Genomic DNA, 21772 nt, shown 5'->3' on the forward strand with positions numbered 1-21772 from the left:
GGCCACAAAGGCTGGAGGTGTGACGATCCAAAGCCAGGAGCCAGGGGCTCCTTTGGGTCTCCCATGTGGGTGCAGGGGCCCAAAGACTTGGGCCATCTTTTATTGTTTTCCCAGGCCATGGCAGAGAGCTGGATTGGAAGTAAAGCAGCAGGGACTTGAACCAACACCCATATTGGATGCCGGCACTGCAGGCAGCAGCTTTACCTGCTATGTCACAGTGCTGGCCCCCTTCTGCCTTATAGATAGAGGTTGAAAATCATATTAGACCTATAAAAAGGTAGATGCCTTGATTATTTCTGTTTTAAGGAAGAATAAAATACATAATTTGAAACATATTATTTGAACATCTAGTAAAGCAAACTGGTTGCCAATATAGCACAGATCAAATATAGATATAAAATTAAATTTAAGTTAAAATAGTATAAATATTGTTGAAACATAGATATAAAATATAAAATAAAATATATAGTAAGTAGAAAGACAAAGTATAAAAACTAAAACTTGAGGAAAAATAAGGAGATCTTTCAAATTTATGATAATAAGAGTCATTTTTAAAATTATCTCTTGAAATCTGAATTTATCATAGGAAATAAGATGAAACACATGGAAAACTTGGAAGCAGAGACTGAACAAAGGATCTAGCTAACACAGGTGACAGTCAGAAATTATGCAAATTAAGACATCTAGAATTTGGTTATAAAATGCATTAAAAGAAGTAATCCACTGATTACAACTTGAATAAACTTCCTGACACCTTGAAGAAATAAATATATTCATTATTTTTAAAAAGGAATGAAAATAGTTCTAGGAATTACCATGCATCTACTGAAAATCTCAAGGCAAATCATTTCTTTTGAAACTGCTTACAGCATGTAGAAAAGGTTTTTCTCTTTTCAAAACCTGTTCAAAATGTCAGTAGCTTCCATGATGTCTCTCTAAGGTGGCTCTCTTGCTCCTAGCCCCAAAGTGCAGCTCTAGGACCTTGGAAATGGCATCCGGATAGACAGCAGCTGTTACCCACTGCTCCTCAGTATTTTTTTTAATACGGCATTGATGTTTTCCCAAGGAAGCATGACCCTTGTTTCATCCGGTTAATGGCTTTGGGCACATTTTTCTTTTGCCTACTTTAATGTCATTTCCATAAGGGCACAGCAATACTTTTTCAATGAACCAGACCCAACTGATTATGAGCCTTAATGACTCAGCCTTTGGGCTAAATTTAGAAAAATAAAAATAAATAGAAGCAGAAATGAGTTAAGCAGAATTAAATGTAGGGACAGATGAGGATCTCACTAGTGCAATGGAGTGTTCCAGGTGCAATTTTGGTGAATCTAGATAAGGATCATCAACATGGTTTTCTCTCACTCTGGTTTCTGTCCAGTTGTGTTAGTGTCAGGAAAAACATTGGGTCCATCATACATGTCTGCTCTGAGGTTGAGCTCTATGGGGGCCGTGCAGGACATGCCTCAACAAGATTTTATGCTCAAGAGTACTTTATATATCACATTGCCTACCTTATTTTTCCTCTTGTAATTCTACTGCAGGAGATCACAAAGTGGTTTTTTTTTCCACTTGTACAAGTTCTCTCCCACAGAAGGCACAATTGTGAGCTCCCGGAGGGAGCTCAAACAGGGCATCATCCAGGAATCCCTAGATTTTCAGCTTTAGCCCCATCCTCATCCTATTCAGAGTCTCTCAAGGAAATGACTTCTCCTCTCGCCTTTTCACATTCTTCCAGATCTTTGTTTTTTCATATAGACAGAGACCAACTGTTTCTAGAGAGAGGTTCATCCCAGCCTCTTTCTATGTAGGTAACCAAAACCTCAGTTAACTCATCTGTAAGATGGCAGTGATGGAATCATATCACTCATCAGGTTTATATGAGTATTAAATGAGATAGCATGCCATGCTGGTAACTGGGGGCCAAGAGGAAGGAGAGAGAGAGAGAGAGAGAGAGAGAGAGAGAGAGAGAGAGAGAGAGAGAGAGAAACTTGGCTCATACAGTTATGGAGGTTGAAAAGTCCCAAGATCTGTAGTGAGCAAGCTGGACACCCAAGAGAGTCAAGTCTGAAGACCTGAGAATCAGGAGAGTCTGAAAGCCAGCAGGCTCTGGCCTCAACAAGCATCAGTGTTTCAGTTCATCTTCAGAGATGGGGAAGGGTGGGTAACAGTTCAGCCATCAGGCAGGATGAATTTCCTCTTACTCAGCCTTTTTGTTCATATCTTCAGCTGATTGGATAAGGTTCACTCAATTAGGGAGGAGAATCTACCCTATTTAATTAACTAATCCCAGCGTTAATCTCGTCCTGAAACAGTCTTCCAGACATATCTAGGATAACGTATGGTCAAATGTCTGGGCACTCCATAATTAAGGGAAAATTAGCACATCGGATAATAATCACAAGTTCTTAGAACAGTACTCTGCATCTACAAATTCAAGGTCTCTAACTCAGGAGTCTCTTTAGACAACTTTTAGTTATCATTCATCTTTTTCTTTCTCTGAACTTCTATCATGTTTTAGTGGTAGTACCACAGAGGAATGACTTTATACAGCACTATGGTACTGTAATACATTTTATTGACTGTTTATGTCCATTTTGTTTTCCTAGAGAGATTAGAGAAGCATAAAAAAAAAAAAAAGAAGGAAGTCATTGGTATCTTCAGCGCTGAATTAGTAAGAAGGATCATGGCTTTTTCCCTTCCTACTTATTATAGAAAGGTGAGGGCTTCTGGTCCCACACCGTGCCAAAGAAAGGTACTCTAAATGGTTCCTAAAGATCTAAGTTTGTTCATTAGAAGGGGAGATTGACAATTCAGTAAACATTGAATTGGGCAACAATAGGACCCCTTTGTGCTATTACAGCTACCTGGGGTTTGGGGAAGAGAAGTTCTTGGAGAGCTTGAGAGGCAACCTCAGGGTCTGAGTATAATGCCTGTTTCTCACATGGAAATAGATGGCATTAACAAGAACTTAGGGTAAGAGCAAACATTGTGGCTCAGCGGATTAAGCTGCCACTTGAAATGCCCACATCCCACATCAACTAGAGCCTAGTTCTAGTCCAGGGGCCTCTGCTTCTGATCAGCTTCCTGATAATGCACACCCTCGATGATGGCTCAAGTACTTGATTCTCTGCTACCCATATTATAGTCCAGGATAGAGTCCTAGGCTCCTGACTTCAGTTTGGTCCAGCCCTGACAGATGTAGGATTTGGGAAGTGAACCAGAGGATGAAAGATTCTTTCTCTCTCTCTCTTTTTCTCTCTCTCTGCCATAGTACTTTTCAAATATATAAAAATAAATAAATAAACTTTTTTTAAAAACCAAATTTCAACACAAAATTTAAAAAAGAAAAAAGACGGGGTGGAGGGGGGTGCAGGAACCAGATAAGAAGGGACTGTGGTGAGATATACTGGTCAGAAAATGGAAGCAACATCCTCCATATTCCAGACCTTTGTGTGTGTGTGTGTGTGTTTGTTTTTGGTTTGTTTTTTTCTTTTTTATTTATTTAAGATTTACTTATATTACTTGAAAGGCAGAGTTACAGAGTAGCAGAAGCAGAGGCAGAGGTAGAGAGAAAGAGAAAGAGAAAGGTCGTCCATCTGCTGGTTCACTCTCCAAATGGCCACAAGGGCTGGAACAGAGCTGATCCAAAGCCAGGAGCCAGGAACTTCTTTCAGGTCTCTCATGTGGGTGCAGGGGCCCAAGCACTTGGGCCATCTTCTACTGCCTTCCCAGGCCATAGTAGAGAGCTGGATTGGAAGTGGAGCAGCCGGGACTCGAACCAGCACCCATATGGAATGCCGGCACTGCAGGCAGTGGCTTTACCTGCTACACCACAGGGTCAGTCTCCCAGATCTTTGAGATTCTCAGAAGACATACAAAGGACTTCAGCAACTCACATGCAAGAATGTGAAAGAGAGAGACGCAAATCAAGTAGTCACTTTTAGCATAGCAATGCCCAACCCATGGAAGGGGCTGAAGACCAAGAGAGACTTGACTGTTGCTTTCCAAAGAGTCCACACTGAGGCAGAACTAAATGATGCTGAACATTACCTGAAGAATGAGCACAGCACCATCCTAATAGAGATCACCTTGAACAGGTGATGAAATGAGCAGTATGTGCAGCCTAAGGAAGCCTGGGGTACATCCCATCACCAATATGTAGCTATTTCTATTTTCCACTTTCTCATTATTCCTATAGAACAAAATTTTACAACCTGGAAAGAGGGGAGGGAAATGATCCCCAAAACACTACTAATTTTCTTTCCTCCAATTCAGGGTGCTAGTGCATTAAAAGAAGTCAACATGCCACCCTGTGGCTTTTCTCTATCCAAATCTCTAAGTCTCCAAGAAGGAGGTAAGAAGATCTCTAGATTTAAACCAAACCCAAATTAAACTGGAGCTTAAAATTGGACCAGTCCAAATTCTTTTAAATAACAAAATGTAGAAAGGTATTAATAGTAACCATTAGTATCAAGTTCCCTCTGGGGTGTACACACACACACACATAAATGACATTTCTTAATCTTTTGGGAGTTTGGCAGAGCTGTTTGTAATTCTGGATAATGGATGATAATGGATGATGTGACTTTTGACCTAAGAAAGTAAATATCACAGGAGACCCTCCAGTGTGTTCTCTCCTGCTGTGGATCCCTGGGAGATATGTATTAAACAGAATCAAGATGTCAGCAGGCTGGATCAGAGTCACCTCTTGGAAGAGTGATGTTCTTGAGTTCTGCTGGGCCCACCACAGATTTTTCCATGAGTGACAAATAAGCCTCTCTCAAACCTCTGGAATTCCTGACTAATCTGTAACCACAAGATAATTTAACCTATTTTGAGTAATGTTGAAATTGATGCTGTAAGTGGGGTGCCACCAAAACAAACCTAAAATATTTGGAAGAAGCTTATCAGTCAGATGGTAGTAAGGTATCATGTAGCTGAGTCTGAAGCAAAGGCAGTGATGTGTATATTCAGGAGCCAAATATTTGTCAAGAATTGTTAAAGATAACTTGCAGTATTATTAGATTTCTGTTATTGCTGCTATGGATTATCACAGGTTTAAAACAATGGAAACCTATTGTCTTAAAGTTCTACAGGGTAAAAGTCCTGTACAAGTCTCACTAGGCTGAAATCAAGGTGTCAGGATGCTGTATAACTTTCTGCAGGCTCTCACTTGGGTTGTAGAGAAATTTCAGGGTTTTTTTTTTTGCCATTGTAGGACTAAGATTTTACATTTCTTTGCTGACTGTAAATGGAGGATCCTTCCCAGTTTCCAGAGTCCACCACATTTCTTGATTTGTTACTCTCCTCTTCCACTGCCAAAGCCAGCAAGGGCAGATGCAGCCTTTCTCATGTCGAATTTCTCACTTGCACTTCTACTCCCTCTTCCACTTCTAAGATTGGGGCTACATAGATAATGTAGGATAATTTTTCCATTTTAAGCTTCACTTTTAACAATCTTACTCCATTTGAAACCTGATTCCCTTTTGCAATGTAAGATATTATATTTATAGGTTCCAGAAGGTGAAATACAGACATTTTTCAGATTCACTAGTCTGCCTAGCATGAGAAACAAAGGAGCCTAATAGGAGCTCCAGGGGAAGCGATTTGAAGATAGAACCTTAGGAGTTGATTGCTATTGGCTGCATTTGGCAAAGGTATTAAGAGATGTGCTCAGAAAACAATTGCCAATTTGCAAGTAGAAACAAGAAGAAATAAATTCTAGAAACTCAGAGCTTCATAGATTTGAAAAGAGCTCTTTGCCCCCAGACCCCAGAGAAAGAAACAAAAGGAAATAAAAGGCTTTATGTAACAAAATTCCAGGATAAACTTCCAGCTGATTAAAGGACCTCAAGGGAAAGGGAAGACCAAGGGTATGGCATCCAGAAAACCTTGGTCGGACAAAATGACTCAAGGCAAAGAGAGGAGTAAGTGGATAGCCTTTTTCCAAAAGGTCCAGAAAGTTCCCATTAAGTTAAAAATAGGACATGGCCCTCAAGTCAGCAAAGTAAAATAGGGCTCACGAATCATAACCAAGAAAGACCTTGTTTGTGATCATTGTTGGAATTCATTGCAGGCAAAAAGACTATAAGCCTACTAGGTTTTTGGGAGAAACATATTGCCAAGAAAATATAAGCCTGTGAATGTTGAGGCATAAAGTAAGCTAAGGAAAGTCTTTCCCAACTAAAAATTTCAAATGTGGCTGAAAAGAACGGTGGAATAGCAAGAAGCTCCAGATGTCAGAGTCCATGGTCATCGGTCCCAGGGAAAAGTTGCTAATTAAGCAATGTTTCCTTCTCAAGGTACAGCCAGGGCTATGGAGAGGCAAGTAAGGCCTTTGTCTCAGGTACAACATTTGTAGGACTGCCCAGCAACTCAGTAATCAGGTTAACTAATGCTTTAATGCAAAATAAATATAAATAAAAAGAAACCCCAGGAGTTTTAAACTACAAAACTTTTAAATAAAGACATATCTCCAATAGCCAAGGTTAGGGTGAAGATGTGAGGCATTCACTCTGAGATCACGCGAGTCCAGGTCTCTCTTTCCTGTTGGTAATCGTACACTGAGATGATGGAGTGACAGTTTCAGAGCAGATAGATTTAAAAAAAATTTTTTTTTAATCAGCTGGACATGTGCTGTCCTGGACAGCCACCTGCCCCTCAGGAGACTTTGTTGGAGTGAAACACACGCCTTTGATGTGCTCAGCTGCTGAAATGTTCAGGTTAGTTTCTTACTTTGGCTTAACTAATCAGAACATAACTAGTCAAGTTTAGATTCCTTTCAGGATGCCATTATCAGTAGGAGGAGCAAATCAGCCCAGTGCTTTGAAAGTAGTTATTGGAAAAAATAGAAATCATCTCATGTCTGTACTTTTTTCTGAGTGTTCGGTTACACACACACACACACACACATGCATGCACACATGAGAGGGCTTCAAGTTCATCATCAATACACCACCACCATAAGATTTGTGAATTCTTTATAATTAGTGAACTTACCCTGACACATCATTGTCATCCAAAGCTCATAATTTACATTAGGGTTCAATTTGGGTACTGTATATTCTACAGATTTGTACAAATATATAATAATCACTATATGCATCATTGTACTATCATATAAAATATTTAACTGCCCTAAAATTTCCCATGCTCCACCTATCCAACCCTCCTTCCCTCCTAATCCCTGGCAACCACTGATCTTACGGTCTCCATAGTGTTGTCTGTCCCAGAATGTCATATAATGAAACTCATACAGATGTAGTCTTTTCAGGTTGGCTTTTTTCTCTCAGTAATATTCACTGTAAGCTTCTTTGGCTTGATATCTGATTTCTTTTTAGCACTGAAGGACATCTTGTTTGCTTCCAAGTTTGGGCAACTATGAATAAAGCTGCTACAAACATCCTTATTGCAGGTCTTTGTGTGGATGACAATTTTCAACTTCTTTGGGTAAATACCAAAGAGCACGGTTGCTTATATAGTAAGAGTGTGTTTAGCTTTGTAAGAAACTGCCCAACAGTTATCCAAAGTGGCTGTGTCTGTTTGCTTTCCTGCTAGCAATGAATAAGATTTCATATTGCTTCACATATATTTTTATGAGACTCAGAGGGAAAACTTTAAAAAATGAACATTTGGACTTGATACATGAAGTTTAAAAATTACAAAGATATTGAAGAAATCAAATGGACTCTAAAAGATGCACTTTCCTTGTGAATCACTGGGACTCCAATGCAGTAACACTTCTTTGCCAATAAATCAGATGAGGTAATGCCAAACTTCAGCCTTTTAATTAGTTATAAAATGAACTATCCCTCTTAAAGAATCTTAGTTTGAGCAAGGTGATGACCAGTGTAGCCCAACACATTGCCTCATGTTGAGATAATTGAGACCCAGAGGAAGAAAAGCTGATTTTCCTAGTTTTTCATCACTTTTCATTCTCTAGATAATTATCACCTGAGATTCACTAATTGGCTATTAACCCCCATGTGAATTAAACCCCTATCATCTGCATCATTGAAATTTCAATAGATAGGTGTAACACACTTTACTGTGATATATTCCCGGAGTTTTATAAAATTTTATTTTTTTGCTATAGACTGTATTTATGTTCTAGAGTTATTTTATCTTTTCTTTCATTCATCATCAAATGTTAGCGGTTTTTTAAGCTAAGAAATCTCCCCATTCTCAGGACAATCTCTAGGAATTAAGGATCTGAATGAACACTTAGATACCTGGGAGAGTTAATCTTTAATTATTATATGGTAGAACCACTGATCACTATGGCTGTTTTATAGTTATTGTTTAACTGTCATTTTGTATATTCAGATGCTTCTTACAAACATCCTGGTTCTTTATATTTATAAATTGTTCACAGACCATACAAAATTATCAAGTTAAAATTACCCTGCAATAGGTTTATTGAATTTTGGATCCTGCCTGAAGTTGCCTTGGCAGGGACGGAACAAATAATTTTTTGGGACTTATATAGCCCCTGGGCTGGGCTTTCCCCACCCTGGTCAAGGGCTATACCATTCAATATAGGAATCAGTAATCACAAATCATCAAACATTTTGTTATATCACAAAGTTCTTTTATACCAAGTTATTCTAGAACTCTGTTGTGTTTATAGTGGAAAAGTTCATTTAAAATATGCAAAGCAAGAGAAAATAGTAAATGACAAAAATGTTTCTAATGTAGATAAAATACAAGCTCTCAATGTTCTGTTATGTATATATCTATAATTAGACAACATACCTTGATTTCTAACATTTACTCCCATAATTTAATTAGAAAAAATAGGTTAAATTAGAGCGTTATGATCACATTGCAAGCACTGAGGAATAGATGTGTTAATAGAAATTCCATTACCTGTCATTTGGACTTTCCCATCTGTCCTAAGTTCTATGGGATTTAGTCACCTCTTGATTTTTCCATCTTTCAGGCAATTCTTAAAGAATATATTACCTAATTATTCACATTTAACTTAGCTTAAAATATCACATGATGTTCTAATTGGACAGGTCATTCTGTTTGAACAGTTCTGTGAATTTAGCTCTACAAATAAAACAGAATTTCCATGTTACCTCAATGAGTAGAATACATGTAGTAGATGTATACTAGGTTTGGATACTTTATTTTTCCATGTGATTGACATAGACCATATTGTTTTTTTCTTTGATGTATTCTCCCATTCCCCAAATACCTAATTTATCCTCAGACATAAAGGAACAATATGATAATTTAATTCATATTCTAGTTGACTTCCTTTGTGGTTACATCAGTTATAATTTTTAATAAAGCTTATTTTTCAAAATAAATAACACTAAAATTATGAAGTCTAGAGATTCACTTCTAGAGAACACTAGTTTGTCACTGCATTTCCTGATTTGTTGCAAATATGTGAAGTAGGACAGGGTGTGAACATTAGGGAATTTTTTTTTGTTTTTTATTTTCATTTTCATTTTATTTGCAAGTAAGAAAGACACATAGAGACAGACAGAAAGACCTAGATACAGAGACAGAGAGACAGAGACGGAGAGACAGAGATAGGGATTCTATCTGCTAGTTTGCTCCCTTGTATGCCTGCAACAGCTGAAACTGGACAGTTTGACAGGAAACCAGAACTCATTTTGGATCTCCCATGTGGGTGGCAGGGGCTCAACTACTTGACTTATCACCTGATGCCTCCCAAGGGTGCACAGTAGCAGGAAGCTGGAATCAGAAGCAGAGTAGGACTGGATTAGATTCTGAGATATGGGATATGGGCCTCTTAACTGCTATGCCAAATGCTCCCCTAAAGGGAGCCCCTTTTTTCTAACAATTTTTATACATCGGAACCAGCCCTGAGATCCAGAATGAGGCTCAGTCTTAAAAACTGCATCTGCATTTATCCCTCCTGGACCCTTGCTGGCTGTCCTTCCTTCCTCTTGCCCTCTGCTAGTGTGTCCATTCTGCCACATCTGGATCCACTTCCTTTTTTTTCCCCAGATAGGCTGAGATCACATAGTTTGTTGTTCCAGACTCACTGGCCTGGGTTTCAATCTAGCTCTGACTCTTTCTAGCTAGTTGACCTTGAGTAAAGACTTAAATTCTTGGAGCCTCATCTACTCATCTGTAACAGAGGAATAATGAAATCACTTGCTTGTTGGCAGTCTTGAGAATTAAATGAGAAGTACTCAGCATGGTTCTTGGCACCTAAGAACTCAGTCACAGCTGTGAGGGTAGGTCTTTCTATCCCACTCGTGTCTACCAGGCTACCGTGATACTAACAATTTAACTTCTCCATGATCTCAATTCTAGGAAGCAGATACCTGATGATATATAACATACTGTGCACATTATAAAGGTCTATCTTTCATCATATTCTTTTGAGTTTGAAAGGTATCAATCAGGGGCCGGCCCTGTGGTGTAGCAGGTAAGGCCACCACCTGCAGTGCAGGCATCCCATATGGGCGTTGGTTCAAGTCCTGGCTGCTCCACTTCTGGTCCAGCTCTCTGCTATGGCCTGGGAAAGCAGTACAAGATGGTCCAAGTTCTTGGGGTTCTGCACCCGTGTTGGAGACCCTGAAGAAGCTCCTGGCTCCTGGCTTCAGATCGGTGCAGCTCTGGCCTTTGCGGCCAATTGGAGAGGAAGACCTCTCTCTCTCTTTCTCTCTCTGCCTCTCCTCTCTCTGTGTACCTCTGACTTCCAAATAAATAAATAATTCTTTTAAAAAAAAAGTAAGAAAGGTATGAGTCAGTCTTTTGAGGCTGACCTACTAATGCTCCCCCAAAACTGAGTTTCTGAACATGTACACTTAGGACCAGCCTCTAAAATAGGATGACCCAATAAGATACGCCTATACATATACTTACATTCACAGCAGAGAGATCAGTCTCCTTAGGGAAATCTTTCTGTTTGCTTTAGCTACAGCCAACACAACAACCAGACATTTTTGTGATCCATTTATATCCATGATCCTGCATGCTCAGTGTCTTCCAAATGCTGACTTATTTTCATCATAAGGATGCATCCCTATTTACCATTAGTCCTTTTGCTATCAATACTTTATATCACTCCACCACAGAAATAACCCAGTAAGAGTTAAATCTCAAACAAAACTAAATGTTCTCATTAAGCTTAAGAAGAACTCAGAACCGTTATCCACACTACATGTCCCACAGAGAACAAGGACCAACATTTTCCCTCTTGTTTCCTTTCCCTGTCTCCATAGCCATCTGAAACTCTTACATCACTATCTGGTGATTGCAGTTTCCCTGCTTATCCCCTCCCACATCAAAAATTGCTTTAAGGGGGTAAAAAAAATGCAATAACCTCATTCACATTAAGATGCAAATTAGAAATTCCCTGAAAGACTTAATAGGGTCTCTCCCAATGGGAATTAATATTTTAATGTGAGCCAAGGGGCCACATCTATAAACGTATACTTTCAGAGATCGAAAGTTAAGTAGAGAAGGTTATATAGGAGGCACTTCTCAGGCCTACGTGTGTGTCAGGTCCTGTGGGGCACAGACAGCAAGGTCAGTGATGGACAGCTAGGACCTAAGAACTAGGCAGAGCATGTGAATGCTCCTGGGTGATCCAGGATAAAGTAGAACATAGAGCATGGGTTAGAAGGCTTCATGGCAAGTAGAAGTCAATGGTCCATCTCTCCCAGAGGTCAGCAGAGGGAAGGCCAGCAAGGGGGAAGCCAGCAGGAGTCCAGGAGGCAGGAGGGGAGTTTGGCAACAACAATGTGCAGCCATCCAGACAAGGTTGCAATAGTTCCAGGAAGCACAGACTCTACTAGGAGTTGAAGTTGAAGGTGCATTTTGGTTTTCAAAGGATGAGGATGAGAAATTCTGAAGCTGAGTCTCTGAGGCATGAAAGTACCAACTAGGAAACCAGAGTGAGGAGTCACCATTGTCCTTGTGACTCTTGGGGTGTACGTGATACATCCTCCTGTTTTTTCACTCCATTGCTTGCTCAACAGCAGGTGGTTTCCAGTCCAAGAGGTTTAGAACAAGTGGACCAGGGCTTTGACCTGCCAGACACTCATCTCTTTTGCCTATTCCCCAGGACTCAGTCTCTCACTCCCTAAGTTTTCAGCTCTGTTTATTTTCCAGTGGGTTGTTTGAGAGCATCTCAACACTGGCTTTTCTGTCTTTATGTCTTTGATTCTTACTGTTCTAGTGTCTCCTTCCTATATCTAACCAGGTTACTTCCTTCAATTTTCCACATCTGACTGTAGCTCCAGCTTCTCAAACTCACCACCCTGTATCTTAATTTCTTGCAGAATCATCAAAAGATGCCTCTGACAATCTCCATCATTTCCCTCTGCCAGAGTCAATCTCAGTTAACTTTGTCAGTTACCACTAATGAGGGTCATGATATAGGAAAAACCTGGCCCATGCATGTCAATTATATTACTTGGAGACAAGATTTATCTAGGAGCCTTTCACATCTTAGGAGATCAGAAGTAGATCCCAGAATCCACTGGTCCATCAGCCCTTCTACTGTCTTAATATCTATCTCAGATATCATGAGTCTCCCTGGACAATGCAAAAAATTTGGGGAAGAATTTTTTCCCCTTTTTCTCAGGGGTGAGATGTATTAGTTTTTTCCATGGTAATAATATGGTATAACAAACACTCCACAAATTTCAGTGACTTAAAGAACAAACAATGCTTGCAGATTCTGTTTCTGCAACTTGCTCTACCAACTCTGTTATAGACTGTAATTTGAGTTTAGATTTGTTCCACATGGCTCTCATTCCTTGAACCCTGATGAAGGAATGGAGACTACATGGGACATGTTCTTCTCATAGCAAATGCTAGGGGTACAAGACAGCAAGTCAAATTACATGAACAGGGGCCAGCACTGTGGCATAGCCAGTAGAGCTGCCACCTGCAGTGCCGGCATCCCATATGGGCGCCAGTTCCAGCTGCTCCACTTCCAATCCAGCTCTCTGCTATGGCCTGGGAAAGCAGTAGAAGATGGCTCAAGTCCTTGGGTTCCTGCACCCACATGGGAAACCTGGAAGAAGCTCCTAGCTCTCAGCTTCAGATTGGCATGGTTCCGGCCATTGTGGCCATTCGGGGAGTGAACCATCAGATGGCAGACCTCTCTCTCTCTCTCTCTCTCTCCCCTCTGTAACTCTGCCTTTCAAACAAATAAATCTTTAAAAAAAATTATATGAACACATTCACACAGTTTGGACAGAGATGGTATAGACTGTCTTCTCATATTCTGTTAACTGAACGACGATATGTGGCTAAGTCCAAAGTCAATGGGGTAGTATACAGTGTTTATTGTGAACCATGGCCTAACTCAGATCAAAGATAGAGAAATAGTACAATCTAAACATTGGCCTATATAGTGATAATACAGTGATAACATTAGGAGGTATAGAAGGCAGAGAAGGAAAAACTGTAGAAGGAACTGCATTTCATTGAGTACTTTCTTTGGGCTACCCAATGAACTAAACACTCCACATGCATTGATGCTATCCAACTTCTGTCATCTGATTGACCCAGGAGAAGACCAGCTGTCATCTTCCTGTGGTCTTCTTTATGCATAAACATTTTATGAGACTTGTGTAAAGGGTCTCCCTTCAATTTACTTCTTTCCTTGTCTCTTAGATCCTCACAGTCTCCACAGTTTGGGGCAAACTGACCTTTCTTTATCCTTCTGCTCTGTTCTGGGCTCTTGTACTAGCCCTGCTGTAAACTGGGAAGTTTCAAGGGCCCTAAGACATGCTAAGGTGCCCTCACCAGAGTATATTATGTGTGTGCAGATACTGAAGGGAAATTTAGGAAAATCACTTTAGGGACACACGTATGAAGGGTAAACAAATCTTCTTCTCAAGCAAGACAGAAGTGCAAACCCCTAACTCCAATGAAAGCAGAATGCTGAAAAAGTCAAAGCAAAATGTGCAAATGTAGGACAGATGGAGGATGGGAGTGCGTATTAAAGAAGCCTTTAAAGAATCCTTTAAATAGAAACAAGTTCTTCAAAAGCATTCTTCGTAGAGGTGTAATATGCTAAAATGAAACATTTTATGCAGGAAAACACTAAAGCCACTAAAGTCAGACACCTTGAAAGGTAAAAAGATGAGGGTAGCATCAATCAAAATAAAAAGGAAGTGATGAATATGAAGTAGCAAGGGGCTAACGATGATGTCTTATTGGACTCTTCAGAAGCAGAACTTGAGATGTTTTCAGGAGAAACTTTCAGGAGAGCAACAGGAGAAGAGCTGGGCAGGATTCCTTTGCTAAGTCCAGCCTCAGCTTATCCTGCTGAGGGGCTCTGCAGGATAAGTAGGAAAAGAGTTGTTCCCCTTAGAAGCGAGACTGCTGGTTTTTATTTTTATTTTTGTTTTCCATTTTATCAGTTACCAATTGAAAGTTCTCACAGGAGAAGGAACAGCTTCGCAGGTCATTGCAGATAAAGTGTGTGCCAAGTGCCAAGAATAATTATCTAGAGAAGGGAACTGCTATGAACTATAAGTACCCAATACTTACATCCACTGAGTATCTAGATGGGATGCCTAATCACCAACAGCAGAATTGTTGTAAGATATAATGACAGGGCTGGCACTGTGGCATAGCTGGTAAAGCCGCAGCTTGCAGTGCCGGCATCCCATATTGGGCGCTGGTTCAAGTTCCAGCTGCTCCACTTCTGATCCAGCTCTCTGTTATGGCCTGTGAAAGCAGTGGAAGATGGCCCAAGTTCTTGGGTCCCTGCGCCCACGTGGGAGACCCGGAAGAAGCTCCTGGCTTCTGGCTTTGGATCGGCGCAGCTCCGGCCATTGCAGCCAATTGAAGAGTAAACCAGTGGATGGAAGACCTCTCTCTCTGCCTCTCTGTATAACTCTTTCAAATAAATAAATAAATCTTAAAAAAAAAAAACAGGGGGCGGAGCCAAGATGGCGGATAGTGAGGACGTGCGCCGTAGTTTGGGAAAATAAAGTTTCATAAAAGTGGAATTACTGTAGCCTCAGGAAAAGACTCAAGAAAAAAACTGCAGAGGAAACGCTTCTGGACCTAGTGGATGTGACACAGAGGACCTACAGCGAGCCCACCACGTGGAAACTCAACCGCGGGAGACGAGCCACAGACTCTCGCCAGCGCGGGAACGGGAGGGAGGTAAGACAAAGACAGCAGAAACCCGAGACATTGGGTGGGGGGGGGAAGCAGAGGCCTCTCTTGTCACTCAACAAGCAAAACAAAGAGCGGGAGCCGTTTTACATATCTAAAGCGCAGCCACAAACTCAGTAACTTCAGAATTTGGTGAATCTTGAGAACACATTGAGGGCTGCATAAACTCTTTGTGTGATCCCAGGGGTAGATCAAACGAATACTCACAGAGGCCAGATTTCAACTACCCTCAATTTCACTCAGCCATTCGCGATTACTTCCCAACTGAGTCAAAAAAGAGAGAGAGAGAGAGAGAGAGAGAGAGAGAGAGAGAGAGAGAGAAGAGAGCAATCCAGTAAGGAGCGAGGGAGTGAACAATCTGGGTGAGTCGCTTTTTGCACAGCCTTAAACCTGAAGAATCAAGCAGAGCTCTCTGGCCACACCCATCACAGCCCCTAAGGATCCATCAAAGCAGACAGCCCACTTAGAGGCATAGTATAACGAGAAAAAAACACCACAGCAAAAAAAAAAAACAAAAAAACAAAAAACAAAACCATAAATTATCTCCAACATGCCAAACAACAAACGTAGAAGCCGAGGTAACAAGAGCAAGGAAGACACTATGATGCCTCCAAATGAACAAGACATGCCAATGCAAGATTATGAAGATGAAGAGATAGAGGAAATGCAAGAAGCAGATCTCAAAAAATTGATAAGAACATTAAGAAGTTCTCAAAAACAAATTCTTGAACTACAGAAATCCTTAATGGACAAGATAGAAAATCTCTCTCGTGAAAATGAAATATTAAGGAGGAATCAAAATGAAATGAAACAACTAGTAGAACATGAAACTGCGATAGTGACAAAAAACCACAATGAAATGAAGAACTCAATAGATCAAATGACAAACGCATTAGAAAGCCTTAAAAACAGAATGGGTGAAGCAGAAGAGAGAATATCGGAATTAGAAGACAGAGAACAGGAAAGGAAACAGTCAAATCAAAAGAAGAAGAAATCAGAAATCTAAAAAATACTGTCAGGAATCTACAGGATACTATTAAAAAACCCAACATTCGGGTTCTAGGAGTTCCTGAAGGCATGGGGAGAGAGAAAGGATTAGAAGGCCTTTTTAGTGAGATACTAGCAGAAAATTTCCCAGGTTTGGAGAAGGACAGAGACATCCTACCTAGTACAGGAAGCTCATAGAACCCCTAATAAACATGATCAAAAGAGATCCTCACCACGACATGTTGTAATCAAACTCACCACAGTGAAACATAAAGAAAAGATCCTAAAATGTGCAAGAGAGAAATGCCAGATTACTCTCAGAGGATCCCCAATTAGACTCACAGCTGACTTCTCATCAGAAACCCTACAAGCTAGGAGAGAATGGCGAGATATATCCCAGGTACTAAGAGAGAAAAACTGCCAGCCCAGAATATTATATCCTGCAAAGCTCTCATTTGTGAATGAAGGTGAAATAAAGACCTTTCACAGCAAACAGAAACTGAAAGAATTTGTTGCCACTCGTCCAGCCCTGCAAAAGATGCTTAAAGACGTCTTACATACAGAAACACAGAAACATGGTAACCAATATGAAAGAAGATAAAGGAAGGAAACCTCACAGCAAAAGATCACAGGAGTCTCAAACCATATATTAGAAAATATCTTTGGCAAATGACAGGGCAAAGTTACTCCTTCTCAATAGTCACATTGAATGTTAATGGCTTGAACTGTCCAGTTAAAAGACACCGATTGGCTGATTGGGTTAAAGAACAAAACCCATCTTTTTGCTGCTTACAAGAAACTCATCTTTCCGACAATGATCCATACAGGCTGAAAGTGAAAGGCTGGAAAAAGATATACCATGCCAACAGAAATGAAAAAAGAGCGGGCGTAGCCATCTTAATATCGGACAACATAAACTTTACCACAAAAACTGTTAGGAGAGACAAAGAGGGGCACTATATAATGATTAAGGGATCCATTCAACAGGAAGATATAACGATTATCAATGTATATGCACCTAATTACAGGGCACCAGCTTATTTAAAAGACTTGTTAAGGGACTTAAAGGGAGACTTAGACCCCAATACAATAGTTCTGGGGGACTTCAATACTCCACTCTCAGAGGTAGACAGATCAACAGGACAGAAGATCAACAAGGAGACAGTAGATTTAAATGACACTATAGCCCAAGTGGATCTAACAGATATCTACAGAACATTTCATCCTACATCTAAGGACTTTACATTCTTCTCAGCAGTACATGGAACCTTCTCTAGGATTGACCACATACTAGGCCATAAAGCAAGTCTCAGCAAATTCAAAAGAATTAGAATCATACCATGCAGCTTCTCAGACCACAAAGGAATAAAATTGGAAATTAGCAACTCGGGAATCCCTAGAACACGTGCAAACACATGGAGGTTGAACAACATGCTCCTGAATGAACAATGGGTCATAGAAGAAATTAAAAGAGAAATCAAAAATTTTCTGGAAGCAAATGAGGATAACAGCACAACATACCAAAACCTCTGGGATACAACAAAAGCAGTGTTAAGAGGAAAGTTTATATCAATAGGTGCCTACATCAAGAAATTGGAAAGGCACCAAATAGATGAGCTTTCAAGTCATCTCAAGGATCTAGAAAATCTGCAGCAAACCAAACCCAAACCCAGTAGGAGAAGAGAAATAATTAAAATCAAAGAAGAAATCAACAGGATTGAATCCAAAAAAACATTACAAAAAATCAGCCAAACGAGGAGCTGGTTTTTTGAAAAAATAAACAAAATTGACACCCCATTGGCCCAAATAACTAAAAAAAGAAGAGAAAAGACCCAAATCAATAGGATCAGAGATGAAAAGGGAAACGTAACAACAGACACCACAGAAATAAAAAGAATCATCAGAAATTACTACAAGGACTTGTATGCCAGCAAACAGGGAAATCTATCAGAAATGGACAGATTCTTGGACACATACAACCTACCTAAATTGAGCCAGGAAGACATAGAAAACCTAAACAGACCCATAACTGACACAGAAATTGAAACAGTAATAAAGGCCCTCCCAACAAAGAAAAGCCCAGGACCAGATGGATTCACTGCTGAGTTCTACCAGACATTTAGAGAAGAACTAACTCCAATTCTTCTCAAACTATTCAAAACAATCGAAAAAGAGGGAATCCTCCCAAATTCTTTCTATGAAGCCACCATCACCTTAATTCCTAAGCCGGAAAAAGATGCAGCATTGAAAGAGAATTACAGACCAATATCCCTGATGAACATAGATGCAAAAATACTCAATAAAATTCTGGCCAATAGAATGCAACAACACATCAGAAAGATCATCCACCCAGACCAAGTGGGATTTATCCCTGGTATGCAGGGATGGTTCAACGTCCGCAAAACAATCAACGTGATACACTACATTAACAGACTGCAGAAGAAAAACCATATGATTCTCTCAATAGACGCAGAGAAAGCATTTGATAAAATACAACACCCTTTCATGATGAAAACTCTAAGCAAACTGGGTATGGAAGGAACATTCCTCAATACAATCAAAGCAATATATGAAAAACCCACGGCCAGGCCGGCGCCGTGGCTCAACAGGCTAATCCTCCGCCTTGCGGCGCCGGCACACCGGGTTCTAGTCCCGGTCGGGGCACCGATCCTGTCCCGGTTGCCCCTCTTCCAGGCCAGCTCTCTGCTGTGGCCAGGGAGTGCAGTGGAGGATAGCCCAAGTGTTTGGGCTCTGCACCCCATGGGAGACCAGGAGAAGCACCTGGCTCCTGCCATCGGAACAGCGCGGTGCGCCGGCCGCAGCGCGCTACCGCGGCGGCCATTGGAGGGTGAACCAACGGCAAAAGGAAGACCTTTCTCTCTGTCTCTCTCTCTCACTGTCCACTCTGCCTGTCAAAAATAAAAAATAAAAAAAAAAAATTAAAAAAAAAAAAAGAAAAAAGAAAAACCCACGGCCAATATCCTATTGAATGGGGAAAAGTTGGAAGCATTTCCGCTGAGATCTGGTACCAGACAGGGATGCCCACTCTCACCACTGCTATTCAACATAGTTCTGGAAGTTCTAGCAAGAGCTATTAGGCAAGAAAAAGAAATTAAAGGCATACAAATTGGGAAGGAAGAACTCAAACTATCCCTCTTTGCAGATGATATGATTCTTTATTTAGGGGACCCAAAGAACTCTACTAAGAGACTACTGGAACTCATCGAAGAGTTTGGCAAAGTAGCGGGATATAAAATCAATGCACAAAAATCAACAGCCTTTGTATACACAGGCAATGCCACGGCTGAGGAAGAACTTCTAAGATCAATCCCATTCACAATAGCTACAAAAACAATCAAATACCTTGGAATAAACTTAACCAAGGATGTTAAAGATCTCTATGATGAAAACTACAAAACCTTAAAAAGAGAAATAGAAGAGGATACCAAAAAATGGAGAAATCTTCCATGCTCATGGATTGGAAGAATCAATATCATCAAAATGTCTATTCTCCCAAAAGCAATTTATACATTCAATGCAATACCAATCAGGATACCAAAGACCTTCTTCTCAGATCTGGAAAAAATGATGCTGAAATTCATATGGAGACACAGAAGACCTCGAATAGCCAAAGCAATCTTGTACAACAAAAACAAAGCCGGAGGCATCACAATACCAGATTTCAGGACATACTACAGGGCAGTTGTTATCAAAACAGCATGGTACTGGTACAGAAGCAGAAGGATAGACCAATGGAACAGAATAGAAACACCAGAAATCAATCCAAACATCTACAGCCAACTTATATTTGACCAAAGATCCAAAACTAATCCCTGGAATAAGGACAGCCTATTCAATAAATGGTGCTGGGAAAATTGGATTTCCATGTGCAGAAGCTTGAAGCAAGACCCATACCTTTCACCTTACACAAAAATTCACTCAACATGGATTAAAGACCTAAATATACGACCCGAAACCATCAAATTATTAGAGAGCATTGGAGAAACCCTGCAAGATATAGGTACAGGCAAAGACTTCTTGGAAAAGACCCCAGGAGCACAGGCAGTCAAAACCAAAATTAACATTTGGGATTGCATCAAATTGAGAAGTTTCTGTACTTCAAAAGAAACAGTCAGGAAAGTGAAGAGGCAACCGACAGAATGGGAAAAAAATATTTGCAAACTATACTACAGGTAAAGGATTGATAACCAGAATCCACAAAGAAATCAAGAAAATCCACAACAAAAGAACCAACAGCCCACTTAAGAGATGGGCCAAGGACCTCAATAGACATTTTTCGAAAGAGGAAATCCAAATGGCCAACAGACACATGAAAAAATGTTCAAGATCACTAGCCATCAGAGAAATGCAAATCAAAACCACAATGAGGTTTCACCTCACCCCGGTGAGAATGGCTCACATTCAGAAATCTACCAACAACAGATGCTGGAGAGGATGTGGGGAAAAAGGGACACTAACCCACTGTTGGTGGGAATAAAAACTGGTTAAGCCACTATGGAAGTCAGTCTGGAGATTCCTCAGAAACCTGAACGTAACCCTACCATACAACCCAGCCATCCCACTCCTTGGAATTTACCCAAAGGAAATTAATTTGGCTAATAAAAAAGCCATCTGCACATTAATGTTTATTGCAGCTCAATTCACAATAGCTAAGACCTGGAATCAACCCAAATGCCCATCAACAGTAGACTGGATAAAGAAATTATGGGACATGTACTCCATAGAATACTATACAGCAGTAAGAAACAATGAAACCCGGTCATTTGCAACAAGATGGAGGAATCTGGAAAACATCATGCTGAGTGAATTAAGCCAGTCCCAAAGAGACAAATTTCATTTGTTTTCCCTGATCGGCGACAACTGAGCACCACAGGGGAAACCTGTTGAAGTGAAATGGACACTATAAGAAACTATGACCTGATCAGCTCTTGTCCTGGCTCTAGATGTACAATGTAATACTTTATCCTTTTTAGTATTTGTTGTTGTTGTTGTTCTAGTACTAGTGGTTGAACTCTGTAATTAACACACAATTATTCTTAGGTGTTTAAATTTTAACTGAAAAGTGATCCCTGTTAAATTTAAGAGTGGAAAAAGAGAGGGAGGAGATGTACAATTTGGGACATGCACAATCTGACTTGCCCCAAATGGTGGAGTTAGAAATGTACCAGGGGATTCCAATACAATCCCATCAAGGTGGCATGTACCAATGCCATCTCACTAGTCCAAGTGATCAATTTCAGTTCACAACCAATGGCTCTGATAGGTCTAAGAATCAAAGGGATCACACAAACAAGACAAGTGTCTGCTAATACTAACTGATAGAATCAAAAAGAGAGAGAAAGATCCAACATGGGAAATGGGATACACAGCAGACTCATAGAATGGCAGGCGTCCTAAACAACACTCTGGCCTCAGAATCAGCCCTTAAGGCATTCGGATCTGGCGGAAGAGCCCATGAGAGTATTGTAGGCATGGAAAGCCAAGACACCATGGAAAAGAAAAAAAAAAAAAAAGACCTAAATGAAAGATCTCTGTGAGTGAGATCCCAGTGGAAAGAATGGGGCCATCAAAGAAGGAAGTACCTTTCTCTGAAGGAGGAGAGAACTTCCACTTTGACTATGAC

This window comes from Lepus europaeus, chromosome 10 (assembly GCF_033115175.1).
Source record: "Lepus europaeus isolate LE1 chromosome 10, mLepTim1.pri, whole genome shotgun sequence".
Lineage (NCBI taxonomy): Eukaryota > Metazoa > Chordata > Mammalia > Lagomorpha > Leporidae > Lepus > Lepus europaeus.